A 17,607-nucleotide genomic window follows, 5' to 3' on the forward strand; every position below is an offset into this window, starting at 1 on the left:
ACCTGTTGTGATGTTGATGCCTGCTGTGGCTCCTCCTCCTCCGCTTCAGAACTACTGCCGCCTGCACCCTGTTCCCCCAATGGCTGCCAATCGGGGTCCACAACTGGGTCATCTATGACCTCTTCTTCTATGTCGTGTGCGATTTCGTCTGTGTCACCGTGTAAGCCGGTGGTATAGCGTCCGTGACGGGGCACCATAGTCTCCGCTGTGTTTGATTCTGCCTCAGTACACTGCGAGGGCAATGTTCTGGTCTGAGTCAAAGGAACAGCATAGTAATCTGGCTGTGGCTGTGCATCTGTGCACTCCATGTCCGATTCAACTTCTAATGGACATGGCCTGTTAACTGTTTCACTGTCTAACCCAGGAACGGTATGTGTAAAGAGCTCCATGGAGTAACCCGTTGTGTCTCCTGACGCATCCTTCTCTCTTGTTCTGGGTGAAGAAGACAAGGAAGCGACTTGTCCCTGACCGGGAGCATCCACTGACGATGCACTGCTCTGACATTTGGCACTTTCCGAGGAGGAGGCGAAAGAGCTAGAGGCAGAGTCAGCAATGAAAGCCAATACTTGTTCCTGCTGCTCCGGCTTCAAAAGTGGTTTTCCTACTCCCAGAAAAGAGAGCGTTTGAGGCCTTGTGTAGCCAGACAAGGAACCTGGCTCAACAACTCGAGACTTAGGTGCTGTACTGCTTTTACCATGACCACCTGATGCTCCACCACCACTACCATCATTACCAGCTGACAATGACCGCCCACGGCCACGACCTCTTCCACTAGACATCCTCATTGCTTGCAAAACGTAACCAAAGTAACACTATTTGTTACTGTAAAACAACTTATAAGGTGAACTCAAACTTCTGTAGGATTTATATATACCTTTATAGGTGCCTGACACTGAAAGGAAAATCAGGCCCAATGTTACACACTAGGTTTTCTGTGGCCCAATAATTTGAGACAGATGGCACACACAGGCCCAGCACTCAAGCAGAAATGCCAATCTTAATCTCCCACTATTTTTTTTTTTTCTGGGAGAATTTACCCCCCCCAAAAAAAGAAAAAAGGCCCAGTATTACACAGTGTTTTCAGTGGCCACAATGAGAGAGAGATGCCACACACAGCAATGGCACGGAGTCAGACTTGACAATATTTATCTCCCACTAATTTTTTTTTTGGAAAAGGGAGAATTTAGGAAAAAAAAAAAAAAGGACAAGTATTACACAGTGTTTTCAGTGCCACACAATGAGAGAGAGATGCCACACACAGCAATGGCACGGAGTCAGACTTGACAATATTTATCTCCCACTAATTTTTTTTTTGGAAAAGGGAGAATTTAGGAAAAAAAAAGGACAGGTATTACACAGTGTTTTCAGTGCCACACAATGAGAGAGAGATGCCACACACAGCAATGGCACAGAGTCAGACTTGACAATATTTATCTCCCACTAATTTTTTTTTTTGGAAAAGGGAGAATTTAGGAAAAAAAAAAAAAGGACAAGTATTACACAGTGTTTTCGGTGCCACACAATGAGAGAGAGATGCCACACACAGCAATGGCACGGAGTCAGACTTGACAATATTTATCTCCCACTAATTTTTTTTGGGGAAAAGGGAGAATTTAGGAAAAAAAAAAAAAAAGGACAAGTATTACACAGTGTTTTCGGTGCCACACAATGAGAGAGAGATGCCACACACAGCAATGGCACGGAGTCAGACTTGACAATATTTATCTCCCACTAATTTTTTTTTTGGAAAAGGGAGAATTTAGGAAAAAAAAAAAGGCCAAGTATTACACAGTGTTTTCAGTGCCACACAATGAGAGAGAGATGCCACACACAGCAATGGCACGGAGTCAGACTTGACAATATTTATCTCCCACTAATTTTTTTTTTGGAAAAGGGAGAATTTAGGAAAAAAAAAAAGGACAGGTATTACACAGTGTTTTTAGTGCCACACAATGAGAGAGAGATGCCACACACAGCAATGGCACGGAGTCAGACTTGACAATATTTATCTCCCACTAATTTTTTTTTTGGAAAAGGGAGAATTTAGGGAAAAAAAAAAAGGACAAGTATTACACAGTGGTTTCAGTGCCACACAATGAGAGAGAGATGCCACACACAGCAATGGCATGGAGTCAGACTTGACAATATTTATCTCCCACTAATTTTTTTTGGGGAAAAGGGAGAATTTAGGAAAAAAAAAAAAGGACAAGTATTACACAGTGGTTTCAGTGCCACACAATGAGAGAGAGATGCCACACACAGCAATGGCACGGAGTCAGACTTGACAATATTTATCTCCCACTAATTTTTTTTGGGAAAAGGGAGAATTTAGGAAAAAAAAAAAAAGGACAAGTATTACACAGTGTTTTCAGTGCCACACAATGAGAGAGAGATGCCACACACAGCAATGGCACAGAGTCAGACTTGACAATATTTATCTCCCACTAATTTTTTTTGGAAAAGGGAGAATTTAGGAAAAAAAAAAAAGGACAAGTATTACACAGTGGTTTCAGTGCCACACAATGAGAGAGAGATGCCACACACAGCAATGGCACGGAGTCAGACTTGACAATATTTATCTCCCACTAATTTTTTTTGGGGAAAAGGGAGAATTTAGGAAAAAAAAAAAAGGACAAGTATTACACAGTGGTTTCAGTGCCACACAATGAGAGAGAGATGCCACACACAGCAATGGCACGGAGTCAGACTTGACAATATTTATCTCCCACTAATTTTTTTTGGGAAAAGGGAGAATTTAGGAAAAAAAAAAAAAAGGACAAGTATTACACAGTGTTTTCAGTGCCACACAATGAGAGAGAGATGCCACACACAGCAATGGCACTGAGTCAGACTTGACAATATTTATCTCCCACTAATTTTTTTTTGGGAAAAGGGAGAATTTAGGAAAAAAAAAAAGGACAAGTATTACACAGTGGTTTCAGTGCCACACAATGAGAGAGAGATGCCACACACAGCAATGGCACGGAGTCAGACTTGACAATATTTATCTCCCACTAATTTTTTTTTTGGAAAAGGGAGAATTTAGGAAAAAAAAAAAGGACAGGTATTACACAGTGTTTTCAGTGCCACACAATGAGAGAGAGATGCCACACACAGCAATGGCACAGAGTCAGACTTGACAATATTTATCTCCCACTAATTTTTTTTTGGAAAAGGGAGAATTTAGGAAAAAAAAAAAAGGCCAAGTATTACACAGTGTTTTCAGTGCCACACAATGAGAGAGAGATGCCACACACAGCAATGGCACGGAGTCAGACTTGACAATATTTATCTCCCACTAATTTTTTTTTTGGAAAAGGGAGAATTTAGGAAAAAAAAAAAAAGGACAAGTATTACACAGTGGTTTCAGTGCCACACAATGAGAGAGAGATGCCACACACAGCAATGGCACGGAGGCAGACTTGACAATATTTATCTCCCACTAATTTTTTTTTGGGAAAAGGGAGAATTTAGGAAAAAAAAAAAAAGGACAAGTATTACACAGTGGTTTCAGTGCCACACAATGAGAGAGAGATGCCACACACAGCAATGGCACGGAGTCAGACTTGACAATATTTATCTCCCACTAATTTTTTTTTTGGAAAAGGGAGAATTTAGGAAAAAAAAAAAAAGGACAAGTATTACACAGTGTTTTCGGTGCCACACAATGAGAGAGAGATGCCACACACAGAAATGGCATGGAGGCAGACTTGCCAATATTTATCTCCCACTAATTTTTTTTTTGGAAAAGGGAGAATTTAGGAAAAAAAAAAAAAAAGGACAAGTATTACACAGTGTTTTCGGTGCCACACAATGAGAGACAGATGGCACACACAGCAATGGCACGGAGTCAGACTTGACAATATTTATCTCCCACTAATTTTTTTTTTGGAAAAGGGAGAATTTAGAAAAAAAAAAAAAAAGGACAAGTATTACACAGTGTTTTCAGTGCCACACAATGAGAGAGAGATGCCACACACAGCAATGGCACGGAGTCAGACTTGACAATATTTATCTCCCACTAATTTTTTTTTGGAAAAGGGAGAATTTAGGAAGAAAAAAAAAAGGCCAAGTATTACACAGTGTTTTCAGTGCCACACAATGAGAGAGAGATGCCACACACAGCAATGGCACGGAGTCAGACTTGACAATATTTATCTCCCACTAATTTTTTTTTTGGAAAAGGGAGAATTTAGAAAAAAAAAAAAAGGACAAGTATTACACAGTGGTTTCAGTGCCACACAATGAGAGAGAGATGCCACACACAGCAATGGCACGGAGGCAGACTTGACAATATTTATCTCCCACTAATTTTTTTTGGGGAAAAGGGAGAATTTAGAAAAAAAAAAAAAGGACAAGTATTACACAGTGTTTTCAGTGCCACACAATGAGAGAGAGTTGCCACACACAGCAATGGCACGGAGGCACACTTGCCAATATTTATCTCCCTGCAGTTATCTCAGAAAAGTATAGCAGGCAGCTGAAAAGGACTGCTGCACACAAAAGTGTGGACAAACACACAAGATAGCTGTGCAGAAAGGAAGGAAAAACAGGATTTGTGCTTTGAAAAAAAGCAGTTGGTTTGCACAGCGGCGTACACACAAAGCAACACAGCTATCAGGGAGCCTTCTAGGGCAGCCCAATGAGCTACAGCGCTGAGGAAAAAAAAATGTAGCTTCCACTGTCCTGCAAACAAAAGGTGGTATTGGACAGTGGAAATCGCTACAGCACAAGCGGTTTGTGGCTTTATGTACCCTGCCTATCACTATCCCTGCTTCTGAAGAAGCTGCAGCAACCTCTCCCTACGCTCGGATCAGCAGCAGTAAGATGGCGGTCGGCGGGAACGCCCCTTTATAGCCCCTGTGACGCCGCAGAAAGCAAGCCAATCACTGCAATGCCCTTCTCTAAGATGGTGGGGACTGAGATCTATGTCATCACGCTGCCCACACTCTGCGTCCACCTTCATTGGCTGAGAAATGGCGCTTTTAGCGTCATTGAAACGCGACTTTGGCGCGAAAGTCGCATACCGCATGGCAGACCCCACACAGGGATCGGCTCGGTTTCATGAGACGCCGACTTTGCCAAAAGTCGGCGACTTATGAAAATGAACGATCCGTTTCGCTCAACCCTACTCACCATTACTGCCACTCTCCATCACCGGCACCATATACTTTCAATATTTCCGGGGTGACTGGGGTTTCTCATTAGAACATACCTTATACATTTAGAAGTTAGTCGTATGTAAAATTTACCGCAACTTCATTTATTCCTTGTTTTTGATCTTAATACCGACATAGGCAGATAGAAAAAAGCTACAAATAACCCTGCACTATGTGCAGTGGGAGCGCTAGTACATTATATTTCTAGAAATATATAAATTAATTGTCAATTGTACTCTTTCCTTCAATTCGTTTCTAGCCCCTTTCCTGCATCCTAGACCCCGACTACTGTGCACCTCTTGCTGGTCCAATTTAATATAATTAGTACATGTTCACCAACTTCTGTGTGCCCACCCTCAATTCATTTATTTTATTGAAAAAAAAAATGCTTCCATCTTTCCATGATCTTTGGCAGCTTCGGTTATTCCCTGACACCTAAGGGTTAAGATGTATTTTGATGCATTTGTGTAGCAAAGATATAATATCCCCTAGGGCTGCAGTTAGTTGAGACAGGGTTAACTGAAGCTGCCATCCCTGTTGGAAGGGGGGGAACTGAGTGCTAGTAACAGAGGCAGGAAGTGACAATTAGTGTACTGTATGTAAAGGCAGGAGTGCACATGCAGCAGGAATAGTGGGCTGCTTGGCTGGACTTGAGTTCAATATTCAGGACAGCAGATTGCTGTAAATACCCTTCGTGTGATTCCTTCTAATGGCCAAGAACAACCTTGAGATGGACATCAGGTGCACACTCAGCTTGCGAAGCTAGATGAAAGGATGGACTCAGATCACAAGGGGCAGAAGGTATTGCAATCCAGAAATGCTGTTAGAGGTGAGGAAGATCCCCAAGGCCTAGGAAAGCAAGAGAGGGGGCTATGCCACCTTTCCCGAGAACCAGGGCTAAAGTTGTATCCGATACCTGTGGGAAAGATGATAACCCGTTGGGCCTTATCCTTTATACCTGCCTGTAAATACTGAACAAACTGCCATTCTCTAAGTAAAAGTTTGTTTTTTATTATCCACGTGTCTCCTGGATAATTTGCTGCTCTTATTACAGAAAAGGGATTCCTGAAGTAAGAACAGACCTCCAGAATTAAGTGGGAAGCACACCAGGACTGAGAAACCCCTTGGCTGTAGGATGCCAGAGTGAGTAGGGACTGAAGCTCGCCCACAACTACCTCGCTTGGGCATCTTACATTTGGTATAGTTGGCAGGATGTGACTACCTTGCACAAAGAAAGCCAGGAAGATGTGGCTTATGGCGCAGATAAAAGAGCGCCAGAATGCATGGGCTCAAGAGGGGGGCCTGAAGCATGGCTTCCAAGATGGCGACTTTGATGGTGAGGAGTGGAAGAAAGACCACCTATCGTGGGCGTGGACGGCGCTCGAGAGCGCAAAAAGATGTTGAGTCCCATGAGTTACTGCCCCAAAAAGAATGGGCTCGAGGAAGAAAAGCTTACCCTGAATGGGAGGTACGTTCCGGAGGAACACGTGGTACAGCGTGAGACATGGCCCGCTGTATGTGAAAGTGTGCTGGAAGTGGGTATGGCTGAAGAGTCACGCCAAGAGTGAAGTGTGTTGCAGTGGTCACCTCGGAAGTTTGGCCCAGAAAGAGGCGGGGTCGGGCATGCAGGAAGTGTGCCATCGGAAGGCACCTGGTGCTTTTTTTCTCTGCAGCATGTTGGAGGTGAAACGTCCCGTAGAGAGCTTCTGGTCAAGAAAAATTTCCGGACCAACCATGGAGGTGGGAGAAGCCACTATCTCCCACTGCTAGGGGCACTTTTATGGAGGAAAGAAGGAAGGACCGAACCAAGCCCTGATCAAGTGACAGGGAAGGTGATTTATTTTGGTTATATTTGGAGGAAGCTGCTGGAAGTTGAAAAATCGTGACATGTTGAGGCAGTGCCCTATCCTGAATATGGAACTGTTCAGGACTATTTGAAAGTTTTTCATACAAGGGACTGTTTTTTTCCCTTATGGGCCAGAAGAGGCCGAAGTTAAAGTGAAAAATTATTTTAAGTTACTGTTTTACATATTGTTTTCTTGTTTTGTTATGCCTGGTGAGTCTTTTTCTGTTGGAATAGCAGAAACTGGCACTCTTTGTGGGTTGTTACAATCTTTTCCAACCAGGATTGTACCTCTCTGGACTGTGTTGTAACCGGAGGCTATTGATGTGTTGACCTAGGGGCCTTATTAATGTGTCATGGTTCCCAATGGCAAGGGAACGTAAGAAACATATAAGTAACGAACGAGCTCTCGGGTGATGGAAACTCGAGTTGACCGTGAGCTAAATCTACCACACAACTAACAGTAGCCAGGGAGCATACCTACGGCTTCCTATATGCCACGCGCCAGCCGGAGGACTAACTACGCCTGGTAGAGGAAGAAACAGACCTGGCTTACCTCTAGGGAAATACTCCAAAAGATGATAGCAGCCCCCCACATGTAATAACGGTGAATTAAGAGGAAAAGACATACACAGTATGAAAGTAGATTTAGCAAAGAGAGGTCCACTTACTAGATAGCAGAAGGATACAAAAGAGGACTTCACGGTCAACTGAAAACCCTTTCAAAAACCATCCTGAAATTACTTTAAGACTCCTGTGTCAACTCATGACACAGGAGTGGCAATTTCAGCCCGCAAGAGCTTCCAGCTACAGAGAATTACAAAAACTGCAAACTGGACAAAAGGTACAAAACAAAAGGACAAAGTCCACTTAGCTGATCAGCAGACTAGTAGCAGGAACATGCAACCGAAGGCTCTGGTTACAATGATGACCGGCAAGGAAATGACTGGAGAGCAAGGCTAAATAGGAAACTCCCAAACACTGATGGAAGCAGGTGAACAGAAGAAGCAAAGTGCAAACAAGTCACCAGTACCACCAGCAACCACCAGGGGAGCCCAAAAAGTGGATACACAACAGTACCCTCCCCTTAAGGAGGGGGCACCGAACCCTCACAAGAACCGCCAGGGCGATCTGGATGAGCCCTATGAAAGGCACAAACCAAATCCGAGGCATGAACATCAGAGGCAGTTACCCAAGAATTATCTTCCTGACCATAGCCTTTCCATTTAACCAGATATTGAAGTCTCCGTCTGGAAATACGGGAGTCCAAGATCTTCTCTACGACGTACTCCAATTCACCCTCCACCAGCACAGGAGCAGGAGGTTCAGTAGAAGGAACCACCGGTACCTCATATCTCCGCAACAACGACCGATGGAACACATTATGGATAGCGAAAGATGCCGGGAGGTCCAAACGAAAGGAAACAGGGTTAAGAATCTCCAAAATCCTATAAGGACCGATGAACCGAGGCTTAAATTTGGGAGAAGAAACCCTCATAGGGACAAAACGGGAAGACAACCACACCAAGTCCCCAGCGCGAAGGTGGGGACCAACACAACGACGACGGTTAGCAAACTGCTGAGTCCTCTCCTGGGACAATTCCAAATTATCCACCACTTGTCCCCAAATCCGATGCAACCGATCCACCACCGCATCCACTCCAGGACAATCCGAAGATTCAACCTGACCAGATGAAAAACGCGGATGAAACCCTGAATTGCAAAAGAAAGGAGAAACCAAAGTGGCAGAACTAGCCCGATTATTAAGAGCAAACTCCGCCAACGGCAGAAAGGCAACCCAATCATCCTGATCCGCAGACACAAAACACCTCAAATAAGTCTCCAAAGTTTGATTAGTTCGCTCCGTCTGGCCATTGGTCTGAGGATGGAATGCAGACGAAAAGGACAAATCAATGCCCAACCTGGCACAGACTGCCCGCCAAAATCTAGACACGAACTGGGTACCCCTGTCAGAAACGATGTTTTCCGGAATACCATGCAAGCGAACCACATTTTGAAAAAACAGAGGGACCAACTCAGATGAGGAAGGCAACTTAGGCAATGGCACCAAATGAACCATTTTAGAAAAACGGTCACACACCACCCAGATGACAGACATCTTCTGAGAAACAGGGAGATCCGAGATAAAGGCAAGGGCAACAACAACCCACTAGCCCTAGAACAACAAGGCTTGGCCCGAGCACACACATCGCAAGACTGCACAAAAACACGCACATCTCGAGACAGGGAAGGCCACCAGAAGGATCTAGCCACCAAATCTCTGGTGCCAAAAATTCCCGGATGACCTGCCAAAGTAGAAGAATGAACTTCCGAGATGACTCTAGTGGTCCACTCGTCAGGAATAGTGTTGAGCATTCCGATACCGCAAGTATCGGGTATCGGCCGATACTTGCGGGTATCGGAATTCCGATACCGAGATCCGATACTTTTGTGGTATCGGGTATCGGTATCGAAACAACATTAATGTAAAAATGTGTAAAAGAGAGAATTAAAATAAAAAATATTGCTATACTCACCTCTCCGACGCAGCCTGCACCTTACCGAGGGAAGCGGCAGCGTTCTTTGTTTAAAATTTGCGCTTTTCTTTCCTTTACGTGAAGTCCCGGCTTGAGATTGGTTGCGTCGCAGTCACATGGGCGACGCAACCAATCACAGCAAGCCGTGACGTAATTTCAGGTCCTTAAGGATTTTAAAATTACGTCCCGGCTTTGTGATTGGTTGCGTCGCAGTCACATGGGCGACGCAACCAATCACAAGCCGTGACGTCACGGGAGGCTAAACATGCGCGCATTTTAAAATGCGCGCTTGTCCAGCCTCCCGTGACGTCCCGGCTTGTGATTGGTTGCGTCGCGGTCAACCAATCACAAGCCGGGAGGCTGGACACGCGCGCATTTTAAAATTTTAAAACCAATCACAAAGCCGGGACTTCACGTAAGGAAAGAAAAGCGCGAATTTTAAGCAAACAACGCTGCCGGTTCCCTCGGAGAGGTGAGTATAGCAATATTTTTTATTTTAATTCTTTCTTTTACACATTAATATGGTTCCCAGGGCCTGAAGGAGAGTTTCCTCTCCTTCAGACCCTGGGAACCATCAGGAATACCGTCCGATACTTGAGTCCCATTGACTTGTATTGGTATCGGGTATCGGTATCGGATTGGATCCGATACTTTGCTGGTATCGGCCGATACTTTCCGATACCGATACTTTCAAGTATCGGACGGTATCGCTCAACACTAGTCAGGAACAAATAGTCTACCAGACGGACAACGATCAGGTCTATCCGCCTGAAATTCTTGCAAAGCACGTCGCAAATCTGGAGAGACAGCAGACAAAACCACTCCATCCTTAAGGACACCAGCAGGTTCAGAATTCCCAGGAGAGTCAGGCTCAAAACTCCTAGAAAGAGCATCTGCTTTCACATTCCTAGAACCCGGTAAGTACGAGACCACAAAATTAAACCGGGAAAAGAACAACGACCAACGTGCCTGTCTAGGATTCAGGCGCCTGGCAGACTCCAAATAAATTAAATTCTTGTGATCAGTCAAAACTACCACCTGATGTCTGGCACCCTCAAGCCAATGACGCCACTCCTCAAATGCCCACTTCATGGCCAAAAGCTCCCGATTACCAACATCATAGTTTCGCTCGGCGGCCGAAAATTTTCGCGAAAAGAACGCACAAGGTCTCATCACTGAGCAGTCGGAACTTTTCTGCGACAAAACCGCCCCCGCTCCGATCTCGGAAGCATCGACCTCAACCTGAAAGGGAAGAGAAACATCAGGCTGGCGCAACACAGGGGCAGACAAAAAGCGGCGCTTAAGCTCCCGAAAGGCCTCCACGGCAGCAGGGGACCAATTGGCAACATCAGCACCCTTTTTAGTCAAATCCGTCAGAGGTTTAGCAACGCCAGAAAAACACGCTATAAATCGACGATAAAAATTAGCAAAGCCCAAGAATTTCTGGAGACTCTTCAGAGAAGTAGGCTGCGTCCAGTCGTAAATAGCCCGAACCTTGACAGGGTCCATCTCAATAGAAGAAGGGGAAAAAATATACCCCAAAAATGAAATTTTTTGAACCCCAAAAACACACTTTGAACCCTTTACACACAAAGAATTCTCCCGCAAAACCTGAAAAACCCTCCTGACCTGCTGAACATGAGACTCCCAGTCATCAGAAAAAATCAAAATATCATCCAAGTACACAATCATAAATTTATCCAAATATTCACGGAAAATATCATGCATTAAGGACTGAAAGACAGAAGGTGCATTAGAAAGGCCGAAAGGCATTACCAAATACTCAAAATGGCCCTCAGGCGTATTAAATGCGGTCTTCCACTCATCCCCCTGCTTAATTCGCACCAAATTATATGCCCCACGAAGATCAATCTTAGAGAACCACTTAGCCCCCCTTATGCGAGCAAACAAATCAGTCAGCAAAGGCAACGGATACTGATATTTGACTGTAATTTTATTCAGGAGACGATAATCAATACAAGGCCTCAGAGAGCCATCCTTTTTAGAGACAAAGAAAAAACCGGCTCCTAAAGGTGATGAAGAAGGACGAATATGTCCCTTTTCCAGGGACTCCTTAATATACTCGCGCATAGCAGCATGTTCAGGTACAGATAGGTTAAACAAACGACCCTTTGGAAATTTACTGCCAGGAATCAGATCTATGGCGCAATCACAATCCCTGTGAGGAGGGAGTGAACCAATCTTAGGCTCTTCAAAAATATCACGATAATCAGACAAAAATGCCGGAATCTCAGATGGAATAGATGACGAAATGGACACCATAGGAGTGTCCCCATGAGCCCCCCGACATCCCCAGCTTAACACAGACATAGCCTTCCAGTCAAGGACTGGGTTATGAGACTGTAACCATGGTAATCCAACCACCAAAACATCATGTAAATTGTACAACACAAGGAAGCGAATCACCTCCTGATGGTCTGGAGTCATACGCATAGTCACTTGCGTCCAGAACTGTGGTTTATTACAAGCCAAAGGTGTAGAATCAATACCCTTCAGAGGTATAGGGACTTCCAGAGGCTCTAAATCAAACCCACAGCGCCTGGCAAAGGACCAGTCCATAAGACTCAGAGCGGCGCCAGAGTCCACATAGGCATCCACGGTAATAACTGATAATGAACAAATCAAGGTTACAGACAAAATAAATTTGGACTGTAAAGTGCCAATTGAAATGGACTTGTCAACCTTCCTAGTACGCTTAGAGTATGCCGATATAACATGAGCAGAATCACCACAATAGAAGCATAACCCATTTTTACGCCTATAATTCTGCCGCTCGCTTCTGGACATAACTGTCACATTGCATTTTCTCTGGCATCTCTTCAGAAGATACCGCCAAATGGTGCACGGGTTTGCGCTCCCGCAAACGCCGATCAATCTGAATTGCCATTGTCATGGACTCATTCAGACCTGTAGGCGCAGGGAACCCGACCATAACATCTTTAACGGCATCAGAAAGGCCCTCTCTGAAATTTGCCGCTAAGGCGCACTCATTCCACTGAGTAAGCACAGACCACCTACGAAATTTTTGGCAGTATATCTCCGCTTCATCTTGCCCTTGAGATAGGGCTATCAAAGCTTTTTCAGCTTGAATCTCCAAATTAGGTTCCTCATAAAGCAACCCTAACGCCAGGAAAAACGCATCCACATTGAGCAAAGCAGGATCCCCTGGTGCCAATGAAAATGCCCAATTTTGAGGGTCACCGCGCAGCAAAGAGATTACAATCTTAACCTGCTGCACAGGATCTCCTGAGGAGTGAGGTCTGAGAGAAAGGAATAATTTACAATTATATTTGAAATTCAAAAACCGAGATCTATCTCCGGAAAACACCTCTGGTGTAGGGATTTTAGGTTCAGAAATAGGAGCATGTATAACAAAATCTTGAAAATTTTGAACCTTCGTAGCAAGATTATTTAAACCTGCAGCCAAACTCTGAGGATCCATCTTTAAACAGGTGAGCTCAGAGCCATTCAAGGATTATAAGGAGAGAAAGGCAAAGGCTGTAATTAAAGCTGAAATACAACAGATCCAACTATGGAGCAAGCATAGAGGAAAAAGGGAAAAAAAAAAAATTACAGACTTCTTTTTTCTCTCCTTTCTTCTGCCAATAAGTTTAACACATGAGGCCGGTCATACTGTCATGGTTCCCAATGGCAAGGGAACGTAAGAAACATATAAGTAACGAATGAGCTCTCGGGTGATGGAAACTCGAGTTGACCGTGAGCTAAATCTACCACACAACTAACAGTAGCCAGGGAGCATACCTACGGCTTCCTAGGAGGGGCTTCCAGCTACAGAGAATTACAAAAACTGCAAACTGGACAAAAGGTACAAAACAAAAGGACAAAGTCCACTTAGCTGATCAGCAGACTAGTAGCAGGAACATGCAACCGAAGGCTCTGGTTACAATGATGACCGGCAAGGAAATGACTGGAGAGCAAGGCTAAATAGGAAACTCCCAAACACTGATGGAAGCAGGTGAACAGAAGAAGCAAAGTGCAAACAAGTCACCAGTACCACCAGCAACCACCAGGGGAGCCCAAAAAGCGGATACACAACATTAATGTATATGGACACTTTGTTCCAGGGTCCTCACCAAGAAGAACAGGTATTACTAAAGCCATTAAATGGATTGTCATTAGGGTTGAGCGACCTTTACTTTTATAGGATCGGGTCGGGTTTCACGAAACCCGACTTTTTCAAAAGTCGGGTCGAGTGAAATCGGACGATCCTATAAAAAAGTCGGGGTCGGGGTCGGCCGAAACTCGAAACCCAATGCAGTGCATTGGGTTTCCAATGGTTCCCAGGGTCTGAAGGAGCGGAAACTCTCCTTCAGGCCCTGGGATCCATATTTAAGTGTAAAATAAAGAATTAAAATAAAAAATATCGCTATACTTACCCTCTGACGGGCCCTGGTACTAACCGGGAACCTTCCTTCCTTAGAATCAGCCTTCCAGGACCTTGCGGTGACGTCGCGGTGACGTTGTGGCTTGTGATTGGTCGCGCGGCCGCCCATGTGACCGCTCGCGCGACCAATCACAAGCCGCGACGTCACCGTGACGTCACCGAAGGTCCTGGAAGGGCTGATTCTTAGGAAGGAAGGCTGCCGGAAAGAAGCAGGGCATGTCCGAGGGTGAGTATATACCTAATAGGAATATACTCACCCTCGGCTTCGTTCCGGCAGCCTTCCTTCCTAAGAATCAGCCCTTCCAGGACCTTCGGTGACGTCACGGTGACGTCGCGGCTTGTGATTGGTCGCGCGAGCGGTCACATGGGTGGCCGCGCGGCCAATCACAAGCCGCGACGTCACCGCGACGTCACCGCAAGGTCCTGGAAGGCTGATTCTAAGGAAGGAAGGTTCCCGGTTAGTACCAGGGCCCGTCAAAGGGTAAGTATAGCGATATTTTTTATTTTAATTCTTTATTTTACACTTAAATCTGAATTCCGATACCAATTCCCGATATCTTAAACATATCGGGAATCGGTATCGGAATTCCGATTCCAGATTCAGAAGATCGCCGACTTCATGGCCGACCCCACACAGGGGTCGGGTTGGGTTTCATGAAACTCGACTTTGCCAAAAGTCGGCGACTTCTGAAAATTGCCGACCCGTTTCGCTCAACCCTAATTGTCATACCTAGCGAGGGAACAGCAAGGCTTGGCCCGCGCACAAGTCCCACAGGACTGCACAAAAGAACGCACATCCAATGACAAAGAAGGCCAACAAAAAGACCTACCAACCAAATCTCTGGTACCAAAAATCCCAGGATGGCCAGCCAACACAGAACAATGAACCTCAGAAATCACTTTACTAGTCCATCTATCAGGAACAAACAGTTTCCCCACTGGACAGCGATCAGGTTTATCGGCCTGAAACTCCTGATGAGCCCGTCGTAAATCAGGGGAGATGTGTTGGGAATTCTGTTCTCGAGCTCCCTCCTGTGGTTATGAATGGTACTTCGGCGAGTTCTGTTCATGGACTCCCTCTGGTGGCTGTGAGTGGAGCTGCTGGTTCTGAGATTCCTTCTCCAGCTGATCTCGTTCAGTCCTTGGCTGGCTGCTCTATTTAACTCCACTCAGATCGTTACTTGATGCCAGCTGTCAATGTCCTAGTACTGGTTCAGTTCTCTTGGATCTTTCAGATGACCTGTCTACTTCAGCAAAAGCTAAGTCCCTGCTAGCTTATTTGTTACCACTGTGTTTTTGTCCAGCTTGCTATTATATTTAATCTTGTTAGCTGGAAGCTCTGGGATGCAGAGTGGCACCACCGCGCCGTGAGTTGGTGCGGTGGTTCCTTTTGCACACTCTGCGTGGTTTTTTGTTAGTTTTTTATGCTGACCGCAAAGATACCTTTCCTATCCTCAGTCTGTTTAGTTCAGTCTGGCCTCCTATGCTGAACCTATTTCATTCCTGTGTTTGTGACTTCCATCTTAACTCACAGTCAATATATGTGGGGGCTGCCTATTTCTTTGGGGAATTTCTCTTAGGCAAGGTAGGCTGTATTTTCTATCTTTAGGGGTAGTTAGCTCTTAGGCTGTGAAGAGGCGTCTAGACAGAGTCAGGAACGCTCCACGGCTATTTCTAGTTGTTGTGATAGGATTAGCAGTTGCGGTCAGCAGAGCTCCCACTTCCCACAGCTCGTCCTGTATTGCTAGTTTGCTCATCTGGTCATTTCTAGTGCTCCTAACCACCAGCCCAACATAACAGAGATGGCAGAAAGAATCACCCCTTCTTTCAGAATGCTGACCGGCTCAAGGACCCCAGGAGAATCAGGCAAAAAGCTCCTAGAGAGGGCATCCGCCTTAACATTCTTAGAACCCGGAAGGTACGAGACCACAAAATCAAAACGGGAGAAAAACAGGGACCATCGGGCCTGTCTAGGATTCAGCCGTCTGGCAGACTCGAGGTAAATCAGATTCTTATGGTCAGTCAAGACCACAATACGGTGCTTGGCCCCCTCAAGCCAATGACGCCACTCCTCAAATGCCCACTTCATAGCCAACAACTCACGATTGCCAACATCATAATTGCGTTCCGCAGGCGAAAACTTTAGAGAAAAGAAGGCACACGGTTTCAACAAGGAACCATCAGAATTCCTCTGAGACAAAACAGCCCCTGCCCCAATCTCAGAAGTGTCAACCTCAACCTGAAATGGAAGGGAGACATCCAGCTGACGCAACACAGGGGCAGAAGTAAATCGGCATTTAAGCTCCTGAAAGGCAGAAACAGCCGCAGAGGACCAATTCGCCACATCAGCGCCCTTCTTCGTCAAATCGGTCAGGGGTTTAACCACACTGGAGAAGTTGACAATAAAACGGCGATAAAAATTAGCAAAGCCCAAAAATTTCTGAAGGCTCTTCACAGAAGTGGGCTGGATCCAATCATGAATGGCCTGAACCTTAACTGGATCCATTTCTATAGATGAGGGAGAAAAAATTAAGCCCAAAAAAGAAACCTTCTGTACTCCAAAAAGGCACTTAGACCCTTTCACGAACAAAGCATTATCACGAAGGATCTGAAATACCATCCTGACTTGCTTCACATGAGACTCCCAATCATCTGAAAAAATCAAAATATCATCCAAATATACAATCATGAATTTATCAAGATAATTCCGAAATATATCATGCATGAAGGACTGAAACACAGATGGGGCATTAGAGAGCCCGAATGGCATCACAAGGTATTCAAAATGGCCTTCGGGCGTATTAAACGCAGTTTTCCATTCGTCACCCTGCTTAATACGAACAAGATTATATGCCCCTCGAAGGTCAATCTTAGTAAACCAACTAGCCCCCTTAATCCTAGCAAACAAATCAGAAAGCAAAGGCAAAGGGTATTGGAATTTGACCGTGATCTTATTTAAGAGGCGATAATCAATACAGTGTCTCAAGGAGCCATCCTTCTTGGCAACAAAAAAAAAACCTGCTCCCAATGGTGAAGAAGATGGCCGAATATGCCCCTTCTCCAAAGATTCCTTAACATAGCTCCGCATGGCGGTATGTTCTGGCACAGACAGGTTAAAAAGTCGGCCCTTAGGGAACTTACAATCAGGAATCAAGTCGATAGCACAATCACAGTCCCTATGCGGTGGAAGGGAACTGGACCTGGGCTCATCAAACACATCCTGGAAATCTGACAAAAACTCAGGAATTTCAGAAGAGGGGGAGGAGGTAATTGACATCAAAGGAACGTCACCATGAACCCCCTGACAACCCCAACTAGTCACAGACATAGATTTCCAATCTAATACCGGATTATGCACCTGTAACCATGGGAAACCCAGCACAACAGCATCATGCAAATTATGCAACACCAGAAAACGACAATCTTCCTGATGAGCTGGCGCCATACACATGGTCAGCTGTGTCCAAAACTGAGATTTATTTTTTGCCAGCGGTGTAGCATCAATGCCCCTCAAAGGAATAGGACTCTGCAAAGTTTACAAAGGGAACCCACAACGTCTGGCAAATTCCAAGTCCATTAAGTTTAATTTGTGCCTGAATCCACAAATGCCATGACAGAAAATGACGATAATGAGCAGATCAG

The sequence above is a fragment of the Ranitomeya variabilis genome, chromosome 1, assembly GCF_051348905.1.
Source record: "Ranitomeya variabilis isolate aRanVar5 chromosome 1, aRanVar5.hap1, whole genome shotgun sequence".
Classification (NCBI taxonomy): Eukaryota; Metazoa; Chordata; class Amphibia; order Anura; family Dendrobatidae; genus Ranitomeya; species Ranitomeya variabilis.